The 17,008-nt window shown below is 39.8% G+C and overlaps 1 protein-coding gene across 1 annotated transcript in view; it reads left to right on the forward strand.

Moving 5' to 3' along the window:
- The window catches only part of LGR6 (leucine rich repeat containing G protein-coupled receptor 6), a 655,213-nt gene that overhangs the window by 225,224 nt on the left and 412,981 nt on the right, over positions 1-17,008 (forward strand). The window lies entirely within an intron of this gene.

Here is a 17,008-nt window from a genome sequence, read left to right on the forward strand (position 1 = left end):
TTGTATGTAATCAAAAGTGGATGCTTTGCACTTTGTTTACTTATATCAGTCTTATTCTGATTATAAATTTCAGTATATGTGGCATGCTGAAAATAACATATTTCTGAACAGTATCTTTCATTAATTCAATATCTGTGTGTACTTTGGGGAAGGTGTGGATTTAAAATCACAGCAGACGTGGGCAGCCATATTTTATAGATACTATCCTTGAAGTGTATCAGATACGTGGTAGAGGGCATATTGGCTTTAGTACTGAGTGACAAGTGATTCATAAATAGTATCAATACACTGAAGAGAGCTGTATGTGTATAGGGCAGGAGCTCAGTGCTTTGTTCATGTCAGTGGTGCACTGACCAGTAAACAGCACACTCTGGAGTGGAGGATTATCACCAGACCTATCATTCATTAATTCCGTGCGTCCTTGTGCATGGCTTGGACTCCTGTAACTGCAAGACTTGGATTTTTCCTTCTGAAACCACCTGGATGTACAAAGTTGATATAAGTATATTTCTGCAGTAGCTCTAACTGTCTCAGTGATATTTAACAGTTCTGTGCTGCATTTATTTATTTTGTTGAATTTATCACTGTTTTTTCATCCTGCACTTGTTAAAGAAACTCCATCTGTTTGTTACTGTACTGTGTTGTGAACATTTCTCAGGATTAGTGAACTTACTTCCAAGGATTCCTGATTTTGCAGGAATTCTTACTTCTGTTCTAAATCATTTGTTACAGCACTTGAGCTCAAAGCCAGTTTGTTTTATATTGGAAGGTTTCCTTTGCACCCTGGTAGGAGCAGAGAGCTAAATTAAATCCAGTCAAGGTGGGAACTACTGGTCGATGGTTTATTGTATTTTTATCTGATTGGCCTGAGGATTTAACTTTAGAAAAGTCTTTCATCCTGCTGGTATAAAAGAACTACAATTTAGAAGACTGTGCTAATTTATTCAGAGCTTCCTTGTGCCTGGCTTGGACACCTATGACTGCAAGATCTAGATTTTTGCTTCTAAAGCTGATATAAGTATATATTTTTTGCATTTGCTCTAAGAGTTTCAGTGATATTTAATAGCTCTGTGCTGCATTTATTTATTTTGTTGAATGTATCACTGTTTTACAGACTGCACTTGGTTTCTTTGCTTGTATATAAGCAAACCTCTCCCGTTTAAAATCCTCTATAAGAAATGTTCTCCATAGTCTCTCACTGTTCACAGCTGCTTGATGAGCTGCCAGTTCGTGTGGAGAATTGTACCACTGCAGGCCATCTAATAGTATACTACTAAACACTCTCAATTTGACTTTTAAGTGACTGTTCCTTTCTCCTTCTCATCTAGAAATTGTTTCCTTTCCTTACATAGCATAGGCTAGATTGTGGCGGAAGTGTGTAGTACAGGACCCATCTGATTTGGGGATTGCTGGAGAAAGGCTCAGTTTGGGGCTTTCCCATTGGTAGTTGTGTTAATACTGTTCACATTTGCCTGTATATAAGCTTCACGTTTGTGCAGGTTTGCACTAAGTTTACCGGAGCTGCTCAACATTTTGAAACTTTATACAAAGTTATGGAATGCATTTGCACTGAACTCCAAGGCATCCACTGAAAGAAAAAAATGAAAAATAATATTTTAAGCCAGCACTGCCCTTTGTTAACTGTATATAATTGAATTACTGCTTCAATTTTGCTGTTTGTGACTAAGTCCAGCTAGCCCACTTCCTTTCCAAATACCAGATTCAGAAAAATCCTGCCACAATGGATGAGCAGTTTCCCATCATTTCTCCTGCCAGCTTGATTGATGTGGGCATCTTGAGGCAATATATCAATTGGTTCATGTATACTGACAACCATTTACCCCTAAAGCAAACAAACATCCTATGTGAGAGATGCAAATACACTGTGGAATTGAAGTCAATTTTCTCATGTAAAAACAAACTAGACATCAAATATGCTGCCAGCACACATGCTTTACCTCTCATGCAAACCTCACCTCTCACACAAAATAAGGTCATGGTACATAAATCCACATAAGCAGAGGTACTCACTAAAAGCCTGCCAAAAGAACAGGGACCTCCCAAACACATACCACCTACACTCACCACTAAGCAAAAAGAAACCACTACATATATCTACAGACCCATAAGTCTAACCAGCCTTATCTGCAAGGCCATGGAAAGAATTATCATGGACCTTATCAACAAGGACATAGGTGACCTCCAGACACTGGACCCAACCCATTTTGGCTTTGTTAAGGGCAGATCATGCTTATTAAACCTGGTGGACTTCTTTGAGAATGTCACCAAAGCCATGGACAAAGGTAAGATAGTGCACACTGCCTATCTCAACCTTGCCAAGGCTTTCAACACAATTCCCCAATCTGGCATCACTGAGAAACTTTCCCAGATAGGGATCAACCCTTATGTTACTAGATGGGTAGCCAGTTGGCTCATTGACAGAACACACACTGTCAAAATTGGTGATTCCATCTCCACCAGTTGACCTAAATCCAGTGGAGTACCACAAGGGTCTTTGCTGGGCCCCTTACTGTTTGGCATCTATTTCTCAAAAATCCAGGCCAAAGTAGACAACCTTTGGCTCTCCAAGTTTGCTGATGATTGCAAACTGGTAGTAATCATTGAGCCTACTAATGATGTCAGCATATTTCAAGATGGGCTAATGATGTCAGCATATTTCAAGAAGGGCTAACACAAACAAATGACTGGTGAAAAGTCATAGTCTAAAACTAAATACAGAAAAATACATTATTATTCCCTTTGGCAAAATGGAATTCCCTACAAATTACAGTATTGACAGTACCCCCCCTGAGTTCCAACCCAGTGGTGTGGGACTTGGGATCACAGGTTGATAGCAATCTGAACTTTGACCACCACGTTTCCACAGCGGTAAGAAAAGCCTTCTACATTGTGCACCTCATAAGCAAGGGCATAGCATCCAGGTGAAGGGATGTTATAATTCCACTGTTCTCGACCCTCATCAGACCACTAATTGAATATAATGCAGCCTTTTGCATGTACCTCACCAGACACTTGCAGCAGCTGGAGAGACCTCAGAGGTTTCTCACAAAGAAAATGCAGGGATTCCAAACCATGACCTACATGGACAGGCTGAAAGCCCTGTCACTTTACTCTATATCTTATAGGCTGCTGTGAGTCTCTCACAGCCTATAACGCTGTAGACTTTGATAGTGATCTGTGCTTTGGGATAATCTCCTGTACATAGTGTACATTTATAATATGTTTGTTCACTCTGTTTTGCTTACATGTGATTATTTTTAGTTATCTTGTTAGTATTGTAAGTTACTTTTGAAACGTAATTATGTGTTTCTTACTGTTCATGATCTGGCATGTTTTTTCTCTCACTATGTTATCATATTAGTTACCATTAAATGATTTTGTTTACTGTGTCATATGATTATTTGTGTTTTCATGTACTACTTGGAGTTTTTCTCTTCGGGCCTCCGCTGAAAAAGGGCTATTGCCCAATCAGACTAACCCGGTTAACAAATGCCAAATAAATAAAGATTTGTGTATGGTCTATAGGGCAATCTCCAACCCTGTCCTAATGGAAATGCTGCACACCTGCAAGTCAAATGGAGCAAGAGTCACTCACTCTAGGGATCTCATCCTAATCTGTGACATTAAAAGAACATGCTGGAGAGACAGACATGTCTCCCAGAGACTGTAGCTTCTCTGGAATAGACTTCCTGTTCACTTAAAACAGAGCTCCTCAGTGACCCTAACTAGATGGGAGACTGCAAATTTGCCCCTGGGGTGGCACCCATGTCCCTAATGGACAGGGGTAGCCAGTGTTGATCGCAGACCCATTCTATTCATAAAGTCATTCTGCGAACTACCCAAAAAGAGCAAATGGGGGTATTTGGGATTAACATAGCTAGGCTTGTAAAGGCTCTAGGGATGATAGCCTAGTAACCTCCTATGAACCTATGAACTTATGACCTACATCTGAGACTAAGAGGGAAGAAAAAAAGAACCTGTCTGTGACCATACAACAAGTGATATCAGAATGCAGTGTCTTCTTAAGTTCCAGGGATGCAAGGATTCAGAAATGTGAAACTGCATATCAAATGGAGGCTGGCATCTTAAAGTTAGTCCTGATCAATTTTGTTCTTGATGTAAACAATGCCGTATTTTTTTGTATAAACCTGACAGCTATACACCTTCTTTTTTTCTTCAAGAAGCTACATATAAACACAGAAAAAAATTAGCAATAAGTTTATGCAGCTAGATTCATGAATAGCCTCCTCATTGAGTTCCATAGGCAATGCAAGGATCACCTCCTCTGGCATTCCAAAAGGCTTATAATTCTAAAACAGAATCCCAAATCCACCAATCATATACTAGAGCTGTATGTAAGATGACAAAGGGTATATTTATCCTTATATGGTGAAATCAGGGGCAGAGTTTTGATGAAAATGATCATTCTGGCAGCCAGTGTACAAATCTGGACAGAATCACCTGCAAGGAATATATGAAAAGCTTATTACAGTGTTCTAGCCATCAATCTTTGGGATGTACATATGAAAGCGGTGCATATAATATGCTCAACAGGTAACCTAGGCTGAAAGCCTACTCAGTCTATAATGATACCACATCTATGACATTCAAGGAGTCCGGATGTACTCATCTTATGCAGCAGCTATATGCATAGTCCTACTCGGCCATGACAGGAACTGAATAGTGTCTCCTAATGAATCTGTGAGACTAAATGAAGGTACATCTTACCCCCAGCCAATATGATCTGTTCCACCCCCACCCACTACTGTGCAATGGGTTTGACAGTACACTGCACCTGGTATTACTGGGTAAGATGTGTGATTCCTGACTATGCTGTGTGTAGTGCACCTCTTCCCCTTCTACATACATAACAGGCACCATATGTTTATCGTTACTGTGCTTGACACAGTACTGTACATGAGACTGTCTGGTAGAGAACATAGTGCAAAGGCATCTGGTGTACTTTTTTTTTGTTAAATAAGAAACATCTTTATTGAATTATCACTTATGACATAGGTAGTCATGCATTTATATAAATGAAAACAAACCATATTGATATATTTTCAGTTGCAGACATTATACATCACATATAATCTTCTATACAGTCATTTCCATCCAATATTAGCTAGCTCATTCAATTCCTGCCTTCCCATAAACTTTATTCCTCCTCTAAAACATTATTATGAATGTATTTGTTCTCACAATTTCCTTTTTCTATGTAATTTGTTCCTACCCTTTTCTAAAGTTCCCACTTCCAATTATTTTATCTGTGTTACTATATTCACTACTTCTAGTATGGTTGGTTTAGACTTTGATTTCCATTTTCTAGTAACTGCTTTTTTTGGCAGCCACCAGAATTAAACTCAGCAAGACCTTACTATATCTAAACAATTCCAATTCTGTATCACAGCTCAGAAAATCATTTCCTTAGTTACACCAATTTGCTTTCCCAGTATTTTTGACAGAGTAGTCTGCAGGGAACCTTTAAAGTTTGCCAACTCATTACATTGCCAAAAACACTGGTGCATAGGTTTTGGTGCTGACCTATGATATAGAAAGTGCATCACAGAAGTACTGAGTACTGCAGCATGGCCTGCAGGGTGGGGGCCTCTGGTAATGAGTACAGAAGGCACACTTGCTTGTCAGCAGTCCTAAAACACAGCTCAGTGTACCTGTATGGATGGTGGGTACCCAGCACAACCAGAGAGGTGGCATTAGCAAACAGCTGTAACAATACTGCAGTGCTTCTCTGGTATAAGTGCTTCTGCTATGCAGACCATGTTTTCATAGATTCTTCTGTGACTCTCATGCAGCCTGTTAGGCTGCTTTGCATATATACTGCAGTACAATAACCTCTGTACTACAATGTCATATACAGCTGTTGTCTTGTGAGCCACTCTGTTTCTGTATTCTGTACATTGACACACTGTAGCTTTCAGTGCGTCAGCCCTATATACTGCATGCCATATTTAAATGTCTCACTGAATATTCTTGCTCCAGAATGGGAGTATTATGTCTTCAAATGGCTACAAGAAGACTTTAATGATGATGAGTAAGACCCATATGAAATGGTCTGACTAGTATGATGAAACACTTTTGTTTGCCTTTACTCCACAAGCACAAGTGTTGACATAAAAAGCATTGCATGGTGTAAACATTGCTATGTTTCATTTCTACAGCTCTAACAATTTATTTGTAAGTGCTGCAGTCTACGCAGTGTAATTTGGCACTGCCAACTTAGTTCTGATACCAACATCCTAAATGGTACTCACTGTCTAGCTCCTACAGGTAGTGCCTTCAGGCTACTCATTACTGTCGTGTCAGTTGCATCTTGTGAAAAAAATGTATATATAACTCAGTATGACTGAAATCCATGCCTACCTACCTGCCTTTCCTCTTTACAACTACTGCTATTCTGCTTATAGTCTCTGTTCCCTGCATGCTGTCTCTTACATAACATGTGTAACTCTCTTCCTGTTCTTTTCCTCCCCTCAGTCACTGTGGCAGTGTTTTTCCCCTGGCGATGTCAGTAGGTTACCTGCACCTCAAGAAACAGGCAAACACAGACTCTAGCTGATTTTGTATTCAAGACCAAAATCACTCTACCTCCCTGCCAAACCTGCATTTGAGATCTGCAATGTGCCTAACAGCATGAACCATCATATTATTATCTAAAACAACATTTTGTGTCAAGACCAGAATCACTCTACCTCCCTGCCAAACCTACATTTGAGACCTGCAACATGCCTAACAGCCTGACCCATCTTATTATTATCTAAAACAACATTTTGTTTCAAGACCAAAATCACTCTACCTCCCTGTCAGACCTGCAACTTGCCTAATAGCCTGCCCCATCTTATTATGCAAACAATAAACCTTGAAACAATAATCTTAGGAGACATAAATATAGACTGGTAAACCATAGCTTCCGACTGTCCCACAAATAGCATAAATCTGTATGGTTTTTCTCAGCTTATCAATACTCCAACAAGATACAGCAAAGATCTTGCCTGCCAATCCACCTTAGACTGGATTCTAGTATCCCAACCTGCCAATTACCCCTCGTCTGGTATACTGCTAACTCCCTGAGTGATCATCTACCAGCTTACTCCCTAAGAACAAACTCCCAACAACTAAGAGTACACACTATAAAATCAATTAGGAACTCAATTAATTTTTGTCAGCATAAATTCAACAATCTCCTACAGGAAATAGACTGGACACCCCTTAAACAACTACCTTTTAATGATGCTGTACTATACTTTAATAACACCTTCCTTCACATACTTAATACACGAGCTCCCATTCGTATGAAAATAATCAAAAAGAACTGGTCAACCTGGAAATAAAGCAAAAATGAACAAAATCATGTTAATTTCAAAACAATACATAACAAAGTGACAAAACTAATCAACAGAGATAAGAAGTCATATTATTCTCAGCTTCAATTCCAGCATAAAGTCAACCCCAGTAAATTTTTGCACTCCATATCTTCTCTACTTAACCCTGGAAGAAATGGAGAGCACACCCTATCACATGATACCCCTCCATCACAAATAGCTGAAAACTTTAACAAACACTTCATAAAAATCAATTTCAGACCTACTAATTAACACCCCTAATTCTGAACCCCCCCCCACCTTTCAGCCTATTCAAACACCAACCCCAGGCCATCAACTACTTCTAACCCTGTCATTACTAACCCCCATACTCAACAAAATGTCATACAAACCCCATTCTCATTTCAACCCATACCAACTGACACTATTAAGAAACTGCTACAAAAATTAAAACTCTGCTCTATTTCAGCTGACAATCTCCCCCCATACTACCTCAAACTGGCTGCTAACTCAGTTGCCTACCCAATCAGTATCCTTATAAATAGGTCTTTATCCAAATCAGAAGTACCTACCATATGGAAACAATCTCACATCACCCCTATCCACAAAGGAGGCAACTCTTTTGATCCATCCAATTTCTGTCCTATATCCATCTTGTCACCCATATCCAAAATTCTCGAGAGAGGTATCCATCAGCAGGTAATGCAATATATATTGCAAAACAATCTTTTAACCAAAACCCAACATGACTTCCGACCTAGCCACAGCACAGCTACAGCCCTATTATCTTTTACAGACACCGTGAACAAGGCCAGAGATGCAGGATGCTATACAGCCTCAGTATTCCTTGATCTCTCCAAGGCCTTTGACACAGAGTCTCACTCCTTACTTTTGAACACACTGTCTAACTTAGGCTTTTCACATAACACAGTAAAATGGTTTCAGAGCTACCTCAAGGATCGTAAACAAGCAGTGAAATGGTCCAACAAACTCTCACCCTTTCTCCACAACCCTACTGGAGTCCCCCAAGGCTCCATCCTAGGACCCCTACTCTTCAACATTTTCACAAACAACCTTCACACTGCCTCTCACCCTGGGACCCTCATTCAGTATGCTGATGATTCCACCATAATCTGCACTGCTCAATCACTACCAGAACTACTCTCAAAAGCTCAACAGTCCTTTACAGCAGTTGAATCCTGGCTAAGAAATGCCCAACTCTTTCTTAATCCAAAGAAGACAAAACTAGTACTCTTTCATCCCAAAAACACCTCCCTTGTCACTGATGATTTCAACATCCTTGCATCTGACAACACTACCATAGAAATAGTGCATGAAACCAAACTTCTAGGTATCATTGACAATAAACTTTCATTTGACCACCATATACAGAAAAATATAAAGAAAAACTCATCAAAAACTGGGACTCTTATATAGAAACAAACATATTTTTACTTCCCTCTCTTCTCTGCGGTGCCCCTATGATAACTAACTTACAAAATTCTACTCTAAGCAAGTTGGAACAGTGCTAGAACAAAGTTGCAAAGTTTTCCACAAACTCTAAATATCACACACACCACTATAAACCACTCCTAGAATTAAACTGGCTTGAACTACCCAACCAAAGTGCCTTTATTCAGCTATCCACCTTGCACAACCTTATTTTCAAGCCTACTGCCTGCCCTGCACTAGCCACTCTAGTCACACCTTACACACTAAATTGATCCCTACGATCAGAAGACAAAAATCTCTTAGCTATCTCAAAACTCACATGAAACCCTGGTCACTATTTATAGTCATACTCTGTCTCTTTACATTGGAATTCACTACCTATAGCTACCAGGTTTATTCCTGGCCGAACACATTTTAAAGCCTCTTTAAAAAAATCATCTCAGAAATACATGGCTCTGCTCCTGCATAAACCCTGCCTAATGCTCAGGTCTTCCTATTCTCTCACATTTCAATCCCTCACAGACTGCAAGATCCTAAAGCTCTTCTAAACTCTTTCTCTGCTTCTATATCATATCCTTAAGCTACTGCTCAGGCTTTATTGCTTCTAATCTTCTTAACTCTCTCTCGCTATATGTCTGCATCACTAACTTTCTGGCTGCTATTTCTACATCATGTATGATGAGAGTGACTGTTATCGCCTGTAATATTTTAATTTTATAGAACTGTTTAGATGTATAGTAATATATTGCATCTTGTAGCAGTTTGTTCTTTCAACTTATTTTTTTATAGTATTTCTAATGTAATCTTTATTGTATTGACTTATACTGTATCTGTATTGGGGTCTATATTAGAACATCAAAGTTTCAAAACTTCGAATGTTCTAATATCGACCCCTATTCAGTGAAAGCTGAAAATATCGAAGCAACAGAAAAACAATGTTTTTCCTAGGGAAAGAATTTGGTTGTCCATTTCTGTTGCTTCAGTATTTTCAGCGCTGTGGTGGAAAGTTACGGGTCAGGTTCAGGTAAGTGTGCAATTGAGTGCGGGTTAGGTTAGTTAGGGTTAGGAAGGGGGTTAGGTATGTATGCGATTGTGTGGACTTGAGGGTTAGGCCGGGTTAGGTGAGTTAGGGTTAGGGTGTGGGTTAGGTATGTGTGCGATTGTGTGGATGTGAGGGTTAGGGCAGGTTAGGTGAGTTAGGATTAGGGCGCAGGTTAGGTATGTGTTCGATTGTGTGGACGTGAGGGTTAGGGTGGGGTAGGTGAGTTAGGGTGAGGTGAATGTGCGATAGTGATGGACCTTAGGGTTAGGGTTTGGGTTAAGGTAAGTGGATAGTTAGTGGTGTGTGTATAGTTTAGTGTAGGGTTAGGTGTAAGATTTTAGGTGTATGTGTGTGGATTGCTGTTTGTTTGGTGTGCTTGTGTTGTGAACAGCGAATTTTATCCCTAGGAAAAAAATTGCTGTTTTGTATGTTCGCTGTTTTCAGCTTTCACTGAATAGGGGTCGATATTAGAACATTCAAAGTTTTGAAACTTCGATGTTCTAATATAGACCCTTTTTACTGTACTGTATGTGGAGCTTTTCTTCCTGGGCCTCTGCTGAAAACGGGTTCTGTTGACCCAGTCAGACCACCACATAAACAAATGTCAAATAAATAAATAAATTATTATCTAAAACAACATTTTGTGTCAAGACCAAAATCACTCTACCTCCCTGCCAAACCTGCATTTGAGACCTGCAATGCGCCTAACAGCCCGACCCATCTTATTATCTAAAACAATGTATGTCTCCATTTGTTTGGCTTTCCTTGTTAAAACAGTGCTGTCTTGCCTTGCCTTACCCTTGACTCTGCAACACATTGCCAGGCTGTGTTTTTTGTTTATTTGCTCCCCAGTGAACCCCTGCTGTAACTCATTCTTGACCTAACCCCCTTTTTTTTCCTCCCTCATGCCTATACCTGCAGTAGCTGTCCCCAACTCTTATCTATTTGTCTGGAACCCTACCTTTGTCTTTCTCTCTATTTCTCTCCTATAGCAGCCCAGGTTTATCTATTATGTTGTTTACTTTGGAACCTGTACCCCATCCTCTTGCTGCTTCCCACGCTCTCTACATATATCTCTTCCTTGCTAATTTGTTTGTTTTCTCATCCCAAACTAGTCTATCTCTCCTATCCTCCTTAGTTTTATTTTTATTCTCTCCCTCACTCAGTGCCATGAAGGTACTTCTGTATTTCTGATGCCTTTTCTCTGCTAGCACCATTTAGTTCTTTGCCCTTTCAAACATGCACACTTACCTTTCTGATTGTTTCTGACAGACCTGCAGCTTTTCTCTCAGGCTCAGCCCACTCTGTTCGCCCTCACTGTGTTCAGCTTGACTTCACTCCCCTACCCTACTCCCATTCCCACCCACCCCACCTTCATCTGATTTATACTCTGTCCTCTTTAAACCACACCCCTCCATGTCATTCATCCAATCAGAACTATACACCCATCCACAATTCAACCCTATCCCCTTTCTTCCAAATTCATTCCAGCATTACTGATAATTTACCTTGCCACTCCCCTCATACTCCATTGATAATGTCCCACTCATACCTTTTCATCCTGTTTCTTCTTTTCCATACACAACTATCCTCTTATCACATCATGCTACATTTTTCACATACTACCCCAACTCTTCCCTACCCATGCTATAACCATGATAAAACCTACTCCTTCTTCATCTCACCATCACTGTTTGCCACCTCCCATTTTCATTTTTACAAGTTGAAAACTCTCAGTAATTCCCACCAAAGTAAATTTAAAATACTACTCCACAACCAAAACCACTCTCACCAGCCTACATCTTCTAAGTTATCTCTCCTCCAAGCTGGAGACATACACCCCAACCCAGGTCCTTCTCTCTCTACACTTAATCCCAGCTTACCTCCATCTCCAGCCCCACCTACCCCTTACACACCCCACCTACTCCTCACTGCTCAACTCACAAATCCCTAGACCTCTCCTCTATTAAAATACAAAGTCTCATTAATAAAACCACAGACCTACACTCCTGGATAGCCCAACACTCTCCCCATATCTTAACCTTAACTGAAACCTGGTTAAAACCTCATATATCTAATAATGAAACATTTTCAGATCGGATAAAAAGACAAGAAAAGATGGTGGGGTAGCAATCATCTACTCTGACCTACTTAATCTCTCCCCCCTACAAACAGCACTACCTAGCTTTCACCCTGCTGAACTTCTGATACTAAATTGTCACCTGAACTCCCAAAAAAACTCGCCATTGCCTAAATATACATCTCACCAGGCAATGACATTCCTGTTCTCGAAAATATGCTTGCATGGCTCACTGACATTTCCTATGAAACAATCATTCTGGGAGATGTTAACATAGACCGGACTAAACTCATGGTTGACTCTCCCTATATGTGTATCAATCTTCTCGGCTTCAAATAACTCACCACACCCCCCACCCATATTAACAAAAATACTGGCACCAGCTCAGTCCTTGACTGGATAGTCACAACTGACCCTAATCTTTACCACAACCCCTGCACCTTGCCTGATTCCCTTAGTGATCACCTGCTCATTCACATCCAAAGACACTCTACAACATCATCTAAATCCCACATATACAGAGACTGCCATAGACTTTCATCATTCAACATCGATTCCTTTAACTCTAAACTAGCTTCCATCAACTGGTCCTTCCCTTGCTATCCCCTCTCAATGAAGCTGTAGAAAAATTCAACCAGATATTCCTCTGCATCCTAGACACACTTGTCCGCCAAAGAAAAATTAGGATTAAAGTCTCATATACACCTTGGTTATCTAAAGAAACTTGCTTCCTCATGCACAAAAGGGAGTAAACCAAATCCCCTACCCTACTACAAACCTACAAAGAAATCAGAAACCTAACAAAAAACACATTCATTAGGATAAGAAAAACTTTTACACTACAGCACAATCCAGGCTCCAGCCCAACCCCAAGAAATTCTAGTCCACCATTAACAATATCCTTCACCCCAGCAAACCCTCTACCCCAAACCCCTTCCCCAATAACACTCCACTAGAAACTGCATTGACACCATCCAAAAGCTAAATCTCTCAGGTCATAACTTCAGTACCCCCCAACTCTTCCCTCTCATCTTCCTATATCAACAAAACCCCTTTCTCTCTTAAACCCATTCCCACCTCCTATATCAAATCTCTTCTTCAAAACTGAAACCTTGCTCCCCATCTGCTGATAATCTTCCTCCCATCTTTCTAAAGTTTGCTGCTGATTCCATAGCCTTTATCATCTCTATACTAATAAACAGATCTATCCAGGAAAGCACAGTTCCTAACATCTGTAAAGCCTTCTATACTATCCCACTGCACAAATGAGGTACTCCACAGACCCCTCTAACTTCCAACCTATAGCCATCCTATCACCTCTTTCAAAAATTCTAGAAAAATGTATCCACTCTCAACTTCTTAAATACCTCATACAGGGGAACCTCCTCACCCCTACTCAACATGATTTCCGGCCTAACCACAGCAATACTACAGACCTTTTATTCTTTACTCATGCAGTTGCTGAGGCCAGAGACAATAACCAGCTCATATCCTGTCTTTTCTTGTACCTATCCAAAGCATTTGATACAGTATCTCACTCTAAACTACTAACAAAACTAACTGAACTCAGCCTCTCTCCTCCCACTGTGCAGTGGTTCTCAAGCTACCTATCTGATGGACTACAATCTGTACGTTGTCTCTCTACTTGCTCCCCCTTCTTGCCCATAAACTCAGGGGTTCCCCAGGGTTCTATCCTAGGTCCCTTTCTATTCAACATCTTTACCAATAATCTCCACTCTGCCTGCAAACACTCTACTCTTATCCACTACATAGATGACTCCACCCTCATCACCTCCTCTTATAACATTGATCAATTCCTCTCCGTCAGCCAAAACACATTTAACTCCATCAAAAAATGGCTCAGTGATAATCAGCTTATCCAACATCCTACGAAAACTAAACTATTACTCTTCCTTCCTAAATCACTCTCTAACCACAAATCTTCCTTTTACATCTCCGCATTTGATAACACCATCATCAAAGCCGACCCTCACACAAAACTTCTTGGCACCATAATAGATGACCAGCTTAAATTTGACCAGCATATTCACCTTTGTATCAAAAAAACTCACAAAAAATTGGGACTACTGTATCAAAACAAAAAATTCCTTACTCCAGAAGTTAAACTATTCCTTGCCAGAGCATTCCTACTACCTGGCCTCCTCTATGCTGCTCCCATCCTCACAAGCCTGCAGTCTATATTAATCTCACAACTTGAACAGATCTATAATAAAATTGCCAGATTTGCAACAAACCGACCTCACAGAATCAACCATTGCATTGCACTAACACAATTGCAATGGCCTGAACTTTCTCACCAACTTCTTATAACTCAACTTCATATCACCCACTCCATCCTTTATAAGCCTACTGCCTGCCCCTCCCTTTCCACTCTAGTCTCCTTCTACACCCCCTCCAGATCACTCAGAAGCTCTGACCAGCAGCTCCTAGACATACAGGTACCAAATAGAAATGTAGGTAAACTTCTCTATAACCACAATGTGTCTTCAGATTGGAAAAAACTTCCTTACTTCATTAGAAACACCTCAGGTGCTTCTCTGTTCAAAAAGCAACTTAAACTGTTCATCTTAAGCTCCAGGATTTGTCCATGCCAGGAGCCTACCTAACCAAATTCCATCCTTTTCAACCTCACCTCATTATTTTCATCTCAACTCTCTACCTCTACTATCAACTTCACAACCTATCTTTCTCTTTTTCATACTCCCTTCATATAGTTGCCTTCTCTACTCAGGTTATCTCACTTCTCAATATCAACTGCAGATACTTCTTCCAAAACAGTGTAAAAACAGTAGGCTTGCATCTGAATTCTTTGCACTGTATCATATTTTTTATCATCATCACTGAGATTTGTATGCTGTTGTCATAATCAGTTTTGTCACTCACTTTCAACTGTTAAAACTGAGATATTTATACTGCTGTCATAATCAATTTTGTCACTAACTTTCAACTGTTAAAATTGTTGCTCATGTAAGTATTCATCATTGTACTATTGCACATTAATTACTTTGTATATAGTCACTTACTGTGAATTTTGTGTAAATACATTGGAGCTTTTCTCCTCTGGTCTCCACTGAAAATGGGCTACTAGCTCATTTGGACTAACCTGGTTAACAAATGTCAAATAAATAAATAAAGAATGTGTAACTGACCCCTGCTGTACCTGTATCTATAGTGCCCTAGTTCCCTCGGCCATTTATATCATTCAGATGTGCTTTCAAAGAAGTACTTTTGCTGCCATCCTGCTGAAGGTTGAAAATGTAAAAGAGTACATTGGTGACTACAGCTCACTCTCCTCTGACTATATACATTACCTACCATGTTTTATACCTTATAGTTATCACATAACCTGCAGCATGACTACAGTAACAAAGTCCCAGGAGTGTGACACAGTACAGTATAAGGATGGGTACATAACCTGCAGCATATCTACAGTAAGAAAGCCCCAGGAGTGTGACACAGTATAGTACAACCTGCAGCATGACTACAGTAACAAAGTCCCAGGAGTGTGACACAGTACAGTACAAGGATGGGCACATAACCTGCAGCATGTATCTGGCACTGAAATTCCATGAGGAGCCATGGAATAAGTAATATTTAAAATCCTTACCATGGCACCCCACACACATTAGTTATGTGTGTGTGTGTGTGTGTGTGTGTGTGTGTGTGTGTGTCTGACTTTCTGTGTTGCACAATACAACTCCCTGGAGAGCTTTACACAGTTCATGCAGACAATTGACCTAATACACATGACTGGAAACTGTTCATAAAATATGTGAACAGCATTTGCCACATTAGCCATTCATACATACCAGGCCTCATATGCACTGATGTCACCATCATGGTGTTACTGATCCTCACTGAGCTGCATAGCAGGATATACAGTCCATCCCAGCTTATCAGCACACTGTTGGAGCAGCTGCTCACCATCAATTAGTTTTAATTTTGGTGTCCCAGACTGATCTGACTGGTGGCAGTAAAACTGGAATGTGATTGCAGCACTAAAAGGTATTATAACTCTCTCCTGAAAAGTATTGTGAGTGTGTAAACGTAATAGTTTTAATCAAGATACAGTTGCTGTTAGCAAGAAAGTATTATAAAGCATTCAACTATTTGTAAAGTAGATTAATCATTTGGGAGCCTGTAGTTATACCAGTGCTTATGAGTTGTACAGTGTAGAGCCTAACTGGGTGTGATTGGTTTTAGTCAATGACCAAGGGAGCTATGTTCATTTGCCTTACACTCTTAAGGTCAGTTCCCTAAAAGCTATTATTATATTATTACTCAGGACAGCAGTTCCTGACATGTTAATTGATGGCAGTACTCTGGATTTAAAGCATGTACTCTTTCATGTATGTTTTGAAAAATATTTTTTTATCTGTCCTTCATAAGTAAAACTGATGTGTAGTTGTCCAATCTCACCTTCATTCTGTATTGATGGGTTTGGAACTGATCCTCGGTTCTGACTCGGCCATTTACTAAAGCTTGAGGTCTTCAACTAGCTCGTGGCACACTCCCTATCCCATGATGCTGTAGGGCATTCCCCAGATCTCGTTTACCACTGAAACGGATCGAACGTCTCATCTAGCTCTGGCAAAGTGAAATTGTTTTTTCTACTTTAAAACTTTAATATTTCAAAAAATTATTTATACAGTCTTACTAGATTAATAATTTACTATTGTCTTTACGCCTGTTTATAGAACTTTCCCTTAATATATAGTGTTTTTTAGTTCTTATTTGGCCAAGTGTTGCTGGGCCTCAATTCCCCTATCCCTACTTACGATACTTCATACGTTAGCTAAAAAGTGTGCTTTATATAGTTTTAGTATCAAAATTGTTATTAGAGTTATTAGAAACTTTTTGGTAATTGCTTAACATTTTTTGTCTGTTGTCAGCCTGCTGTTAAGGCTAGTGTGTGTTATCTTAGAGAGATATTGAGTCCTTTTTTAATTAGAAGTCTGTTTTTCCTTTTATAGCTTTATTAGGTTTGTACTTTTAGCAGAGTGCTATTTTCTTTTTTTGGCAAGGAGTGTTAGAATTGCTTGTGTGTTAATC

Source organism: Protopterus annectens, chromosome 7.part0 (assembly GCF_019279795.1).
Source record: "Protopterus annectens isolate FY-2018-M chromosome 7.part0, PAN1.0, whole genome shotgun sequence".
Classification (NCBI taxonomy): Eukaryota; Metazoa; Chordata; order Ceratodontiformes; family Protopteridae; genus Protopterus; species Protopterus annectens.